This window comes from Petaurus breviceps, unplaced genomic scaffold (genome assembly GCF_028583685.1).
Source record: "Petaurus breviceps papuanus isolate PSGF00001 unplaced genomic scaffold, PetGlider_PUasm1.0 174, whole genome shotgun sequence".
In the NCBI taxonomy this organism is placed as follows: Eukaryota; Metazoa; Chordata; class Mammalia; order Diprotodontia; family Petauridae; genus Petaurus; species Petaurus breviceps.
In genome coordinates this window covers 67061215-67076544 of record NW_027185761.1, presented here as the reverse complement: position 1 = coordinate 67076544, position 15330 = coordinate 67061215, and the positions used below count along the sequence as shown (strand labels likewise).

Sequence of the window (15330 nt, the reverse complement as noted above, 5' to 3'; positions counted from 1 at the left end):
CCACTCCATATCTTGGCCAAGAAAACCACAGGTGGAGTCATGGAGAGTTGGACATGATTGAAAAGATTCAATAATGACAACCCTAGGTAAACACCGTTGTGAAAATTATGGCTCTTTGTACAATGGATGGCATACTTTTAAATTCAGAAATCAGGAAAGTGTGTATATGTGAATCTTTGGGAATTTCCCTACTAAATGACACTACTCAGTGTCCTCATGATGCTCTCCTGGAGATTAATGAATATCTTTCCCATCCCCTTGGCTACCACTGGAGTTGTACCAAAGATGCTATTTATGACCTTAGGAGGATGGGCCTACATCCAAACTTGATTACAAAAAGCACTTGCACGATAGTTCACAGAACATTAAAATATATAAAATTAGTAACTCTGGGAGAGAAACTTATTCAGGGACCATTTGTATTGAACCCATTAAAGAGAATGACATAATTAATAATAGCCTCATAGAAAGATGACTTGTCTGTAGTTCTCCAAGGTTTGCAAAATCCTTTCCACACATCTCATTGTAACATCACAACAGCCTTGTGATAGGCATATTTCTCCCCATTTTCAGAAAAGGCCTTCCAAGGATTGTGACTTGGAGAGAAATCTTTGTAATGATCCTGGCATGATAAAAGATGGCATTTCCCCATGAAATGACTTACCTTGGGTAAGAGCTAGGAAATGTCTGAAGCAGGAGTTCAGTTTTAGGCTTTCCTGACTTCTGGTGCAGCATTTCATCTACTTTGCCATAAGGAATCTCAGAGTCATAATCAGTAAAACTTATTAAGCACCTACTATGTGCCAGACACTGTGCTAAGTGCTAGGAATAAAAAAAGAAGGGCTATAAGACAGTTCCTCCCCTCATGGAGCTTGCAATCTGATGGAGGAAGACAACACAGAAAAAAGTTATGACCTCATGTTTCTTGGTAACTGTAGGGTGAAATTTCAGAGAAAGGTATTATTGAAAGGCTTTTGCCTGAAGTCATCCACAGCCAAACCAGTCCATTTATACCCACAGTTATTCGTTCCTCTAGATTAGAATATTAATAGGTTATTAATTCTCTGCCTCGTATCATCAGAATAAGTTGTTGTTTAGTCCTTTTCAGTTGTGTTCAATTCTTTGTGACCTCATCTATGGTTTTCTTGGCAGAACAAAGGAGGGATTTGCCATTTCCTTCTCCATCTCATTTTACAAATGAGCAAATTTTGGTAAACATGGTTAAGTGACTTATCCAAGGTCATGGAACTGGTAAGTGAGTGTGGATTTTTACTCATGAGGATGGCTGTTTCTGATCCCAAGCCCAGTTTTCTGTCCACTACAGCACCTAGTTGCCTCATCAGAACAGGTAGTCATAAAAAATGTGAAGTTGGTCATCATCTCCTCTGGGGAATTCTAAAGTTTGGGTGTGTCTGTGGTGAGCAGATGAGCCTTCTGCTAATGTATGTTCCTTGTCATCTGGTGCCACATCTGGCCCTAGAGTCAGGAAGACCTGCCTTCAAATTCAACCTCAGACACTTGGGATGTGGCCATGGGAAAACCACAGAAACTCTCAATCTCAGTTTCCTTCTCTGTAAAATGGTATATAATCATAAAAGCCAATAAGACCCACCACACATCTCCCAGAGCAGTTGTAAGGAACACAGGACCATAGATTTACAGTTGGAAGAACATTGTTTACGGCACTTTCATTTTATAGATGAGAAAATTGAAGCTGAGAAAGCTTACATGACTTGCCCGGCAGGCTCTGAGTGGGAATTGAGCCTAGGTCTTCCTGATTCCTACTGCCCCTCCCTCTCCACTTCCCTCAGATAGGATAATATGTCCAAAGTTCTTTGTACACTTTAGAGAGCTATATAAATGTCAGGTGCTATTTGCTGAAGCTTGCCTTTTCTGAATTTCATAGGGACACTCCAGGGGCACTCTATTTATTAATGTCACTTGGCAAATAGGGAGGTGGGGGGTATGTTTTTCTCAAGATTGTGGTTAAAGCCACATCTCCCAGCATTCCTACAAGAGGCATTAATGTATTCAGGGTGATCAGTTGTCTGGCCAGGTGTTTTGTTTCCTTTTAGGAATAGCCTAACTAGCTTTCATGAACAAACACTCTAGGGTCAAGATTTGTTCTCTCATCCCCACTGGGCTAGGCTGCTGGGCTGCATCCCTGCTGGGCTGGGCTGCTTGGCTGCTGCCTGGATGGAGAGCCCAGGCCACTCATCAGGCTCTCTGTCCCAGAGGAGAAAGCCCCCTCACCCTTTTTTGTTATTGTTTTTCCTCCAGAATGGCATGTTTTATTCATTTGTCTCTTGTCTCTTTCCCTTTCCACATCAAAAAAGGATCTTGTCTCCTTCCTTGTGGTCGACATCTTTCTTTTGAAATATTTTGGGAGGTGTTTTCCCCTTCTCCAGTCTTTGCCCTGTTCATGTGCTTTTCTTTCTTTGTTACTGTCTCAGCTGTGCCAGGCAGAGTTGGCTTGGCTTTTATCTTCCCAGGATCCGATTTCAGCCGTCTCAGAATATCATTTATCACTCTTCGCCTCATTTACCAGCTACACTTTGAAGTGTTGAATTAACTGTCATGGAGGGGAGAAAATGGAAAATTTGCAAAGCTGTGATTTTGCCAGAAGTGCAGGTCTAGTAATCTCAGGGCTTCATTATGATTCTATGACAGCCTCAATGGAGGCTAGTGGAAAACAGCCCCCTGATGAATATTTACATTTACTCCTAGTTTGACTCTTGTTTGTCTTCTCCTTTTCTAATTTGGAATGGCTAAATATCCCCTGCCTTGAGGATCTCACGCTTATGCTGAGCATTTTTCAAGGCTATGTCCCATGGGGGTCTTAATGGCCACAGATAGGTCCCTTTTCAGTATTCATGATGTTCCTTGGTCTGTCTGCATTAGGAGTTTGGGAACTTCTTTGTGTCATGGACATGTTTGGTGCCTGGTGAGGTCTATGGACCCCATCTCAGAATAATACTATTAAATCCATCAAATCACATATATATAAAGGAATGTAGAGGAAACCAATTAGATTGAAGTAAAACTGATTAAAATATATAAAAATTCATGGACTCCCTGTAATCTCTTCAGAGATAGCAGTCCATGAATGCCTACTCTATATAGAACAGTTCTATTGGTACATTGCAAGGGGATTGCTGTAGAAGTGATCTTTTTGCCCACATCATAGATCCATGAAAGAGTGAGATAAGTTTAGGATGAATGTGCATCGGGAGAGGATTGGTGGAGAAGGCAGTGCCTAACCTCATCCTTGAAGGGAGTAGAAGTTTCTTAACACAATTGTAGAGAGAATATGATTTAGGTGCTGGCAAATGGCATGACTGGAAGTGAGATACAATATTGGGACACAGAACAAACCAAATCAGTGTGAAATGTAACATGTGGAATTTCAGACAAATATTCATTTATAATCATAGAATTTCAAGCTGAAATGGACCTGAATAGAACCTCTTATCCACCAGTCCTTCCCATTTTACAGATGAGGAAATTGTCACCCACAAAGGGCAAGTGATTTCCCCGAAGTCATCCAAGTTGTCAGTAGCCCAGATGGGAATCAAAATGAGATCCTTCCATGACACATTGAATGTTCTTCCCATTGCCTCAAATAGAACATTTTAAAAATAAGATAATTTCCTTTGTTCTTAGAAGGCATATAATGGGCTAATTCATAACTTTGACTATTACTTTTCCCTCGTGGCAATGAAGGCTAACACTTTTTTTGTCTGCAGACACCATCTAAGTTGAGTAAAGAGGTAAGAATACTTGGTTTGCTCTCAGAAGATGTGAATTTGAATTCTAACTCTTTAGCTGACCCTTGTGGGAGTCAATTCACCTCTATGGGACTCAGATTCCTTTTCTGTAAACTCCAAAGGTTGAACTATGTGGGCTCCCTGCTGTCTTGCGCCTCAAAGTCCAAGTTCCCACCTCTGGCGCATTACTATGCAGCAAGCTCATGTAGGGAGTCTCATAGCAGAACAGTTGCAAAAGCTTAGTCCTAAGTGGGGCTGCTGGACCTGGGAAGCATAGGTACAGACCACCTACCATGTCATCTGGAGCTCTTGAATAAAACTTCCATGGAAGACTCAGAGTGGGAAGTTCCTTTTCCTTCATGCCCATCTCTAGAGGTTGACCTTGGAACATAGACAGAGGACCTGTGCTTGACTACCTGTGTTGACCTTGAACCAGAAGCCCCACCGCATGGCTTCCTCTCCTCTGTAAAGTCTATGATTTTGATTTTGTCTGTGCCTCTTCAGAGAAATTAGCTGGGATCTTTCTTGTTGTCTCTCAAGTGATGGACCCGTGGACTTGGAAGCACCTAGCCCTCTGGAATGGAGGGCACTCTCATTACAGACACAGAGCTACTGAGGTGAGCAGATTCCAATGCCATGTAAGTTAGACTGGAGCAGTTACAATTGGGTCTTCCTCATACCACTGAGTTTTTTTGAGAGAATCACAGAAATTCCACATCTTCAAAGAACTTCTGTGGTTGTTGAATCTATTCAATAGCTGACAAATTTAACAAGTGGTCAAGCATCCAATCTTTGTGTGAAGACCTCATAGGAGGGTAAACCCTCACTTCCCTAAACAGCACACCAGACTTGGGGACTGCTCTCTTGGTTTGGAAGGTTTTCCTCACATCAAGTCTCAGTTACCCTCTTTGCAAATTCTACCAGTTGTTTCTAGTTCTATAGTCTAGAGTATGAATTGCCTGAGAAAATTTCACCATTTTCCAGACCATGATATCATTAGCAAGGCAATGTTACTTGTTCAAGAAAGCAACAAAGAAATCCTGATTGGAGACAAATTGTATTTGAATAGGTTTTTTTTTTTTGATGGGGTGTGGTTGGATTGGAGGGGATTGTGATTTTAGAGATATAGAGAACTCTTAGTTAAGAAACTTGTCTTAATGTAGATTGCTACCTACTCTAGAATTTATAGTCTCCCTTTTTTTTAATGGAAGGATAATGAGGAGTCAAGTGACCCTACATGTAGAGAAGGCTAAAAGTATGACTAGTGTGTGGCCTGAAGGCAAGCAGAATAGATATCTCTAGAGCCTACTCCCCACCAGCCCCACAATTCTCCAAGGAAGACTATTACTCTGGCCAGGAGAGGAAGCAGGAAGTTAGGACTGAAAGCCACCGTTTTTCTCTAAGAGAGGAGGTACTGGATCAGTTATTAGTTTATGAGATATGGTCAGGTTCTGTCTAACTTTTGGTCACTTTGCTATTTTGGGGGGAAGGGGATAAAGAACCCAAGCTCTATATCCAAGGTTTAACGCTCCTTTCCCACTTAATACCAGTTCCACAATGGACACACATAGAAAATAGCAAAGACATTAATTTATCCACATCACAGCAAAACAGAAAGGAGAGAAGGTAAACATAGAAGGACCTCTACTAGATGATACAAAGTTCTCCAATAGGGAGCAAGATAAATCAGCTGCTGTCCTGGATCTCCCCTGTGAGCAAACTCCCTAAAGCTCCCCTAGATCAAAATCTCTAGTGTAGCCAGACAGGAATAGGGATGTGAGGGAGACTGCCCACTTCTCTCATGTCTTCCCAGAGTCCTTTTCTTCAGTAATCTGACATGGGCTTGGCCTCTTCCATCCGTTTTCTGGAAGTTGGACTCTGCTGGAAGAAGCTTTTTGTTTGGGGAGTCCTAAAGGGTGATGACCACTTGAAGAATCTTGAAAGGGGGACTGTCCCAGAACTGAAACTCTGGCCTCTACCCAACTCTACCCTGCCGCTCTGAGAGAGGGAGGCCTTCATCTCTGCCAGTAAGGGGAGAGTGCTGTACCAAGAGAATTGGCAACAGGGCTCACACGAAAATATTGCCTCTTCTTTCTCCGTCTCTCTCCACACACATATTTTACTATGAGCAGCTAATTTCAATAAATGTATGTCTTAATATTCAAAGAATATATATTTTTTAAAAAGACTGTATATGAAACTGAATCTCTTTTACATTTGAAAAAGCATATGCCTAATAATGTAACAGTACCCACATTGCTCTGTTTGCTTCTTTCCACTTCTATATTCCTTTGTCTTTTCTTTCATTAACTTTTTAATGTTTGATTCCCCATTAACCATCCAAAATCCTCTCCTTACTCCCTTCTTCCCTTTCTAAAAAAATGTCCTCCTTTATTACAAATAAAAGTAATGAAAAAAAAAACTAATTTACTAATTGGCCATATCTAAATTTTTTAATCTCATTCTATACCTCTAGTCCTTCACATCTTTGCAAAGAGGTGGGACTTAATTTCATTAGGTTTTTTTTTTTTCTGAATGTTCCAGTGTGTGTCAAAGGTAGAACTCTATTAAGAATTCCTGACTCTGAGGAGAACTCTCTATAACTTCTAACATGCTGGTCTGTATCAATCCAAAGAAACTGTCCTCCCATCAATCAGAATTCTGAAGTCTTTAGGAATTATTTCCCTCATAGTTATTATAGCCATTGTATAAATAATTTGCCATGTTTTGTTCCCTCCATTCTGCAAGAGCTCATCCAAATTTTCCCAGGAATTCAACTTAAATTAATGGAAACAATTAATGACCAGAAAAGTCATAGAATGTAAAATGGACCTACAACTATCATCTTCTCTGTAAGTTATCTGCAAAACCTGAACAAAAAGACAGAAGAAAAATAAATTGCATTAAAAATTCCTATAGTATATATGAAGTATGTGAGTTCAAAAGATAAATAAAGTAATTATCTGACAAGTAGAAAACATTATAGAGATAAAACAAGGCATATAATTGAAGAGTTCTTAATTGCTCCTGATTTCTCCCTGCCATTATCATTCACATTAATTTACATATTCAGTGACATATGAATCAAGCTACCAAAGTATAACAGTGTAGAACTAGACCTAATTAAAACAAAATTCATGTGAAGGGACAATAGTTCTAGAATTTTAAAAGATAGTAATGAGGAAAAGTTGTAGAGAAAAGTGGTCTCACTCTTCTGAAAGTTTTAGATCAGAAATATCTGAAGCTTTATTACAATGTAGTATCAAAAAAATCCTATTTTAATAATAGAAGAGTTCATCAATGAAAGAAAGGTAATCATTATCTAGAAATAATTGAGCACAGAAGCACAATGGTCACTACATTTAAGGACATAATCTATTGAGTTAAGGCCTCACTATTCAACAAAAAAATGCTGAGAGAAATAAAAGGGATTCTGGGAAAAAATAACTTTAGACCTATATATACACGTACCATATACACAATATATATATACACCATATACAATAATAAGCTCCAGATATATGTCCTGGATATCAAAGGTCACATCATAAACTAATTAGAGGAGAATGGAAGGTGATTCCTTTCACAAGTACAAATGGAAGAATCCTTTACCAAACAAAGGGTAGGGACCCTCATAGAAAAGCAAATGGAACAATTTTGATTATATAAAGTCAAGAAGTTTCTTTTTTTATAATTTCAAACAAAAGTAATGTGTTTAGGGGCAACTATTTGGCACAGTGAATAGAGCACCAGCCCTGGAGTCAGGAGTACCTGAGTTCAAAGCTGGCCATAGACACTTAACACCTACTAGCCATGTGACCTTGGGCAAGTCACTTGACTTCAACTGCCCCTCCAAAAAGCAAAAAAAGTAATGTGTTTAGAATTAAAAGAGCAATATTAAACTAGAGAAAACATTTTTCCAACAAATATCTGGAATAAAAGTCCAATATCTAAAATAGGGAATTGATTCAATTATTAGAGAATAAGAACCATTCCACTTATAGATAAATGGTCAAGGCAGTTATCAAGGAAAGAATATCAAGCTACCAACAACCAAATGAATAAATGTTTCAAATCACTAATTATCAGAAAAGTGCAATTCATAATCATCAGCTTGAAAATGATGAGAAAAAGATGGAAAATTACAACTGTTGAAACAGCTCTGGGAATAAAGATACTCAAATATTTTGTTGTTTAAGCTATGAATTGGTCATTCATAGTTGCAATTTGAAACTATACACACAAAGTCACTAAATTATGTATACGTTTGACCTGCTGCTACTAGTTTTATACCCTAAAGACATTAAAAACAGAGGGGAAGTACCAATAGGTATTTGAAATATTGATAGCTGTATGTTTTTGTTTCTTTGTTGTATCAAAGAAACAGAAATTTAGGGAGTGTCCATCAATTTGAAGAATGGCTGAATACATTATGTTATATGAACACAATGTAATATCATTTTTCCTATAAGCAATTATGAAAAGAATATATATACACACACATACACACATACACTTTCATATATATATAATGGATTCATAGTTTCATATGATATATCTGTATAATAAAACATTACTTTCTCAAAAATGTGTGAACAATTCAATCCCATTTAGCAAAAAATTATTAAGTGCCTATTGTGTGCCAGTGTAGGTACTGTCCAAGGCACTAAGATTTTATAAAAAAACAAATTTGTACCTGCTATCAGGAAATTGGAATTGTACCATTTAAAAAGAAGATGCACTTGTGACATGGCAATAAAGATAGATAACTAATTAGTATGCCCAATGCTCCACTGTTACCATCAGGAGAACTCAAGGAAAGCCCCTCGTATCTTCAGTGATCTTGTGGTGAACTTGTGGCAGTACGTCAACCAGAGTAACCTGGAATATGTAGGTGTGGATGGACTTGCAACTGCATCATTGAAGAGAATATCCACATTGATGTGATCATATGTTCTGGGCATCCTCAATACATTCTTTAAATGGGAAGAACGTCCAGACATTTCACTACATTGAAGATAATAAAGTGCAGGTCACTATTTGACCAGAATCCAGAGGAGTCCAGGGAAAACATGAAAATGGTCTCAGAAATGCTGGCGCCATTTGGTCTTCTAAGAACAAAAGCAATTATCCATAATGAAAAGTGAAGATCTCAGAATAATTTGAAAATCTTTTGCATCTCACATCATCTGTCTTGGTTCAGGAATTCATTATAATTATATTTAGAAATTGGGTTATTCTTTCAAAGTTCCCTTTGATTTCAAGTGTGCATGTATTGTTTACTACTACTTCTTTTAATCAATCACAATTATAAAATATAAATGTCTCTTGAGATTTAAAAACAATACAACTCCCCCCAAACTTGCAACAGTCCCCAAATGAAATAGCATTTTCCTTTGAAAGTCAAAGAAACTGCAGAACCCCTAAATCTGGAATTTGTTATTGTCCTCTTCACAATGGTTCTTGCATCTTAAAAGAAACCTCCACATACCCTTTCATTTTGAGGGAAAGGGAAGGCAATAGATTCTTAAAATTTATTACAAAGAACACTTGTAATTAGAAGAACATGCCATCATTTTGAGCTTTCATACTGTTAAACATGAGAATAGTGGTGAAGGGGAAACCTCAAACATTTGGTATTCTTGTTCCCAAGTTTCTGGTTGCTAATCAGCTGTTCAGACTGATTTATCACAAAACAGGTTTTCAACCTAGTTATTTGATTTGATGTTCTTGAGTTCATCTTGCCATATTTTAAAAAATGTTTCTTTTACTGTCCTCTCATAGGTTTATTGGATGTAGAGCTAGAAGGGCCATGGAGAGCTTTTAGTCAAACTCCTCATAATCATAAATGAAAAAACTAAAGACCATGGAAATGAGCTCACTTATGAAAGGTTCACAAGGATAATACAGCAAAGCTTGAATCTTGTCCAGGGTCTCCTAACTCTAAATCTACTGGATTTTCACTACTCCACAGTAAAGAAAAATCTTGAATCAGTCCTCATAAATCCATTTATAAAATTGTATTATACATCAATTCACATTTAAAATATGTTAAGGGAATATATGACTTGATTGTAATATATGGTCAATCTTTTCTATTCAGCACAATTCAAAAAGCAAATTCATTAAGTGATTAATGAATGGAAGGTCCTATGCTATTTGTTGGGAATTCAAGGAGAAAAAAAAATGTAAAGGGACTCTGCTCTCCAAGGGCTTCGATTTTATAGAAGACACCTGGGTCCACAGACAAGGAAAGGGAATTCATTGGAAGACATTACTGGTATTAGCTCATTCATCTAATGGTTACTGAACGTCCATATGACTAATCTTACTGAGAAAAAGGAAAAAAAAATAAAAAAGAAAGGACAAATGTAAGGTTCCCAGAGTCTTTAAAATAGTTATTTTCTGTTTTTGTTGTCCTTGCCAAGCTAATGAATGTGAGGTACATTTTGCTGATGATTTGGAGCATTTATTCACTACATTGTTGGTATCTTGAATTTCTTCCCTTGAGAACTATCTGTTCATATCCTTTGATCATTTATCTATAAGGGAATGGCTCTTACCTTCATCTAGGGCAAAAATAATTGTGATATCTTAATGCAATTGAGTAGGATAGAATGAGATGGGAGGAGCCATCTTGACTTTTCTTGGATTCTTAAGGCCTCCTTTAATTCTCATTGCATCTGTGACATATGATTTTAGGACATCTTGAGTTTTTAAAGAAATAAGAAAAAAAATCACCAATACAATAAAGTATTCACCAGGCAATAGGGGTTGTAATTTTAATATAAAGCTCAGATAAATAAAACATAGATGTCAGAGATCATTGTTTTGAGTTCTTTCCTTTTTTCATTTTTATTTAAATATTTTTAAAATTTATTTCATTATTTCCTCAAATACATGTAAAAAAATACGGCAGGATAATTTTAGATTTTACGTAATGATCACCCGTGAATGACTTGGCTATTCTAAGCTGTGCAAGGATCTAAGAAAATTCCAAAGGACTCATGGTAAAAAAAAATACTATCCACATCCAGAGAAAACACTGACGGAGTCTAAATGTGACTTGAAGCATACTATTTTTTCACTTGATTTTTTAATGAGGTTTTTTTTGTATCTGTTTTCTTTCACAATATGACATATGGAAATGTGTTTTGCATTACTGCACATGTATAACCTATATCAAAATTGCTTAATATCTTCGGGAGGGAGAAATACTAGAAATTATCTAAGAGAATATGGAATTCAGCATTTAAAAAGATGAATGTTAAAATTGTTTTTAAATATAATTGGAAATTTTTTTAAAATTAACAATATTAACATTAAATTTAAAAAATTGAGTTCCATATCCTCTCACTTCTTCTAACTTCTCCTTCTTCCTTGAGAAGAAAAGCAACTTGATTTGCATTAAGAGTTCATCAGTTCTCCCTCTGGAGGTAAAAAAATATATATTTTTCATCATGGGTCTTTTTGCATTATCTTGGATCAATTTCTTGATCAGAGAACTTAAGTTTTTCACAGTTGATCATCCTTACAATACTCTTACTATATACAATGTTCTCCTGGTCCTGTTCAATTCACTTTGGGTCAGTTCATATAAATCTTCCCAGGTTTTTTCTGAAAGTATCCTGTTCATCATTTCATATTGTAAAAGATCTTTCCATCACAATCAGAACAATCTGTTAAACCATTACCCAGTTGATGGATATCCCCTTGTTTTCTAAGTCTTTGATACCACAAAAAGAGCTGCTATAAATGTTTTTGTACAGATAGGTCTTTTCTCCTTTTGTTTGTTCTCTTTGGGATATAGATCTAGTGGTTGTATTTCTGTGTTGAAGGGTATATGCAGTTTTATAGGACTTTGGAAATAATTTCAAATTATTCTCAAGAATGATTATATTAGGTCACAACTCCACCAACAGTACATTAGTGTCTCAATTTTTTCACATCCCCTCCAGCACTTGTCATTTACCTTTTCTGTTGTATTAGCCAATTTGATATGTATGAGGTAATCTCTCAGAATTGTTTTGGGTTGTATTTTTCTAATCAGTAGTGATTTAGAGCATTTTTCATGTAACTATTGATAGCTTTGATTTTTTCTTTTGAAAACTGACTGTTCATTAGTTTTGACCATTTATCAGTTGGGTAATGGCTATTATTTTTATAAATTTGGCTCTGTTCCCTATATATTTGAGAAATGAGAAGTTTATTTAAAAAAAAAGAAAAAAACTTGCTGTAAAATTTCTTGCCAGATTTGTTTTTCTTCTAATTTCAGCTACATTAGATTTGTTGTTCAAAAGCTGTTTTATTTAATGTAGTCAAAACTCCCTATTTTACTTCCCGCGATTCTGTTTGTCTCTTGTTTGGTTTTTAACTCTTCCTTTATCCATAGATATGACAAGGTATAATTTCCATGGTTCCCTAATTTACTTATGATATTACCTTTTATGTCTAAATCATTAATCCATCTTGACCTTATCTTGATATAAAGTGTTAGATATTTGTTTATGTTTGTTTTCTGACAAAGCATTTTGAATTTTCTTGAAAGTTTTTGTCAAATGGTAAGTTCTTACACTAAAGGCTGGAGTCTTTGGATTTATCAAACACTAGAATACTAAGGCATCTAGGTAGCAAAGGCTTGGAGTCACAAAGACTCATCTTCATTAGTTAAAATCCAGCCCCAGACACTTATTAACTGTGGGACCCTGGGCAAGTCCCTTAACCCTGTTTGTTTCAGTTTCCTCGTGTATAAAATGAGATGGAGTAAGAAATGGCGAACCACTTCAGTATCTTAGCAATTAAACCCCCAAATGGGGTCATGAAGAGCTGGACGCAATTGACAAACAACTGAAGAAGAGATTGATATGGTTATTTACTACTATTTATTGTGTATCTAATCTGTTCCACTGATCTATCACTCTATTTCTTAGCTACTATCAGATTTTTTTGGCAGTTACAACTTTGTAATATGTTTTGAATTCTGGTATGGCTAGGTCACCTTTCTTCACATTTTGTTTTCATTGATTCCCTTGATATTCTTGATCTATTGGTGTTCCAGATTAACTTTGTTATTTTTTTTTTAGCCCTTAACATAATTGGCTCAGTCTATGCTTAAGCAGTTGTCATTTTTAAAATTGTTTAGATCTCACATTGGTTTGTGAAAAGTGTTTTATAATTGCATTCATATAGTCCCTGGGTTTGTCTTGGCAGATATATTGTCTATAGTTATTTTAGATGCAATTTCTCTATCTCTTCCTGCTGGTTTTTTTGTTAGTATATAATAATGTTGATAATCTACGTGGATTTATTTTATATCCTACAACTTTACTGAAGTTGTCAATTCTTTTCCCTAGAATTTTAGTTGATTCTCTATGGTTCTCTAAGTATACTATCCTTTCTGCAAAAATCTATCTATATCTATATAATTCTATAAAATTTATAGAATTGATCTATAAATATAATAAAAAATCTACACTATCCTTATCTGCAAAAATCAGCACTTTTGTTTCCTCATTGCCTATTCTAATTCCTTCAATTTATTTTTCTTCTCTTATTGTTATAGCTAGAATTTCCAGTACAATAGTGCCCTCCTTGTTTCACCCCTGATCTTATTGGGAAGCCTTCAAGTTTATGCCCATTACAGATATTACTTGTTAATGGTTTTAGACAGTTGCTATTTATAATTTTAAGAAAGGCTCCATTATTTCCATTCCTTTCCAGTGTTTTTATAGGAATGATTGTTTCATTTTCTCAAACACCTTTTCTACATCTTTTTATGTAATAATGTTTTTGTTTTGTTATTGATGTGGTTAATTATGCTGATTATTTTCTTAATATAGAACCAAACATACACTCCTGGTATAAATTCCACCTGGTTATAGTGTATGAAATTAGTAGATATATTACTATAAATCTCCTTGCCAGTATCTTGTATATTTATTTATTTTTGCAATTAAATTCATTAAGGAAAATTGACTACAGTTTTTTTTTGTCTGATCTAAGTATCAAAACCATATTTTGTGTCATAAAAGGAATTTGGTAGAACTTCTTCAGCTATTTTTTTTTCAAGTAGTTTATGTAGAATTGGCATTAGTTGTTCCTTAAGTGGTAGAATCCACTTGGGCATTCATCCTTTCCTGGGGACTTTTTTCCTCAGGTACCATTCATGACTTGTTCAATTTCTTTTTTTTTTTTAAAGATCGATTATTAGAGTATTTTATTTTCTCTTCTGTTAATCTGGGAAGTTTATATTTTTGCTTAATATTAATCCATTTTGCTTGAATTGTCAGTTTTGCTGCCACAATCATTGGGCAAAATAACTCCTAATAATTGATTTAATTTCATCTCATTGATGGCATATTCATCCTATTAAATTTGATACAGGTAATTTGTTTTTTTTTCTTTTAATCTTTTAAATCAAATTAACTAATGTTTTCTTTTATTACCATGAAACCAGGTTCTAGTTTTATTTACTAGTTCTTTTTTTTTACTTTTGACTTTACTAATTTCTCTTTTGATTTTCAGGATTTCTATTTTGATGTTAAATTGAGGATTTTTAGGGTTTTTTCCTGCTTTTTTTTTTAAGATAAAAGTTCAGTTCACTGATCTAATCTCTCTTTTATTGATGTATGCATTTAGAAATATAAATTTTCCCAAAGTGCTGCTTTGGCTGCATACCACAAATTTTGGTCTCATGGTTGTAATTTTCTTTAATGAAATTACTGATTGTTTCCATGATTTTTTTGGCCCATTCATTATTTAGGATTAGATTATTTAGTTACCAATTATTTTTTTATCTATGCTTCCACAGCCCTCTGTAAAATGTAATTTTACTTGCATTATGATCTGAACAGAGTGCAATTAATATTTATGCCATTTTGCATTTGGATATAAGATTTTTGTGGCCTAATACATACTCAATTTTTTGAAGGTGTCATGTACATGAGAAAAATTATACTCCTTTCTATTCTCATTCAGTTTTCTCTAGATATCTATCACAGATAGCTTTCCTAGGATTCTATTTATCTCAATAACTTTTTTTCTTATTTTATAGTTAGATTTATCTAGCTCTGAGAGGGAAAAAATTGAGGGCCCCAATAGTATAGTTTTACTATTTCCTACTATGATTAATTTAACATTTCTCTTAAGAATTTGAATGTTATGACATTTGGTACATATATGTTTATTATTGATGTTATTTAATTGTCTCTAGTGCCTTTTAGCAAGATGTAGTTTCCCTGCTTATCCCTTTTAATTAAGTCTATTTTTGCTTTTGCTTTGTCTGAGGTCATGATTGCTACTCTTGTCTTTTTTTACATAAACAAAAGCATAAAAGATTTTGTGCCCTTATTTTAACTCTGTGCATGTCTCTCTCTGTTTCAAGTGTTTTTTTTTTTTCCTTATAAATAACATATTAGATTCTGGTTTCTAAGTCTTTCTGCTACCTATGTCTCTTTTAAGAGTGAGTTCATCCCATTCACATTCACAGTTATTATTTCTAACTGGGCATTTTTCCTTTATCCTATTTTCTTTTATCTTTCTCTCCTCTCCTCTCCTCTCCTCT

At 35.3% G+C, this 15330-nt stretch overlaps 1 protein-coding gene across 1 annotated transcript in view; it reads left to right on the top strand.

Annotated features, from left to right (window-relative positions):
- Positions 1–15330, top strand: part of CACNA2D3 (calcium voltage-gated channel auxiliary subunit alpha2delta 3) — a 1089703-nt gene that overhangs the window by 773587 nt on the left and 300786 nt on the right. The gene's annotated exons all lie outside the window — the stretch shown is intronic.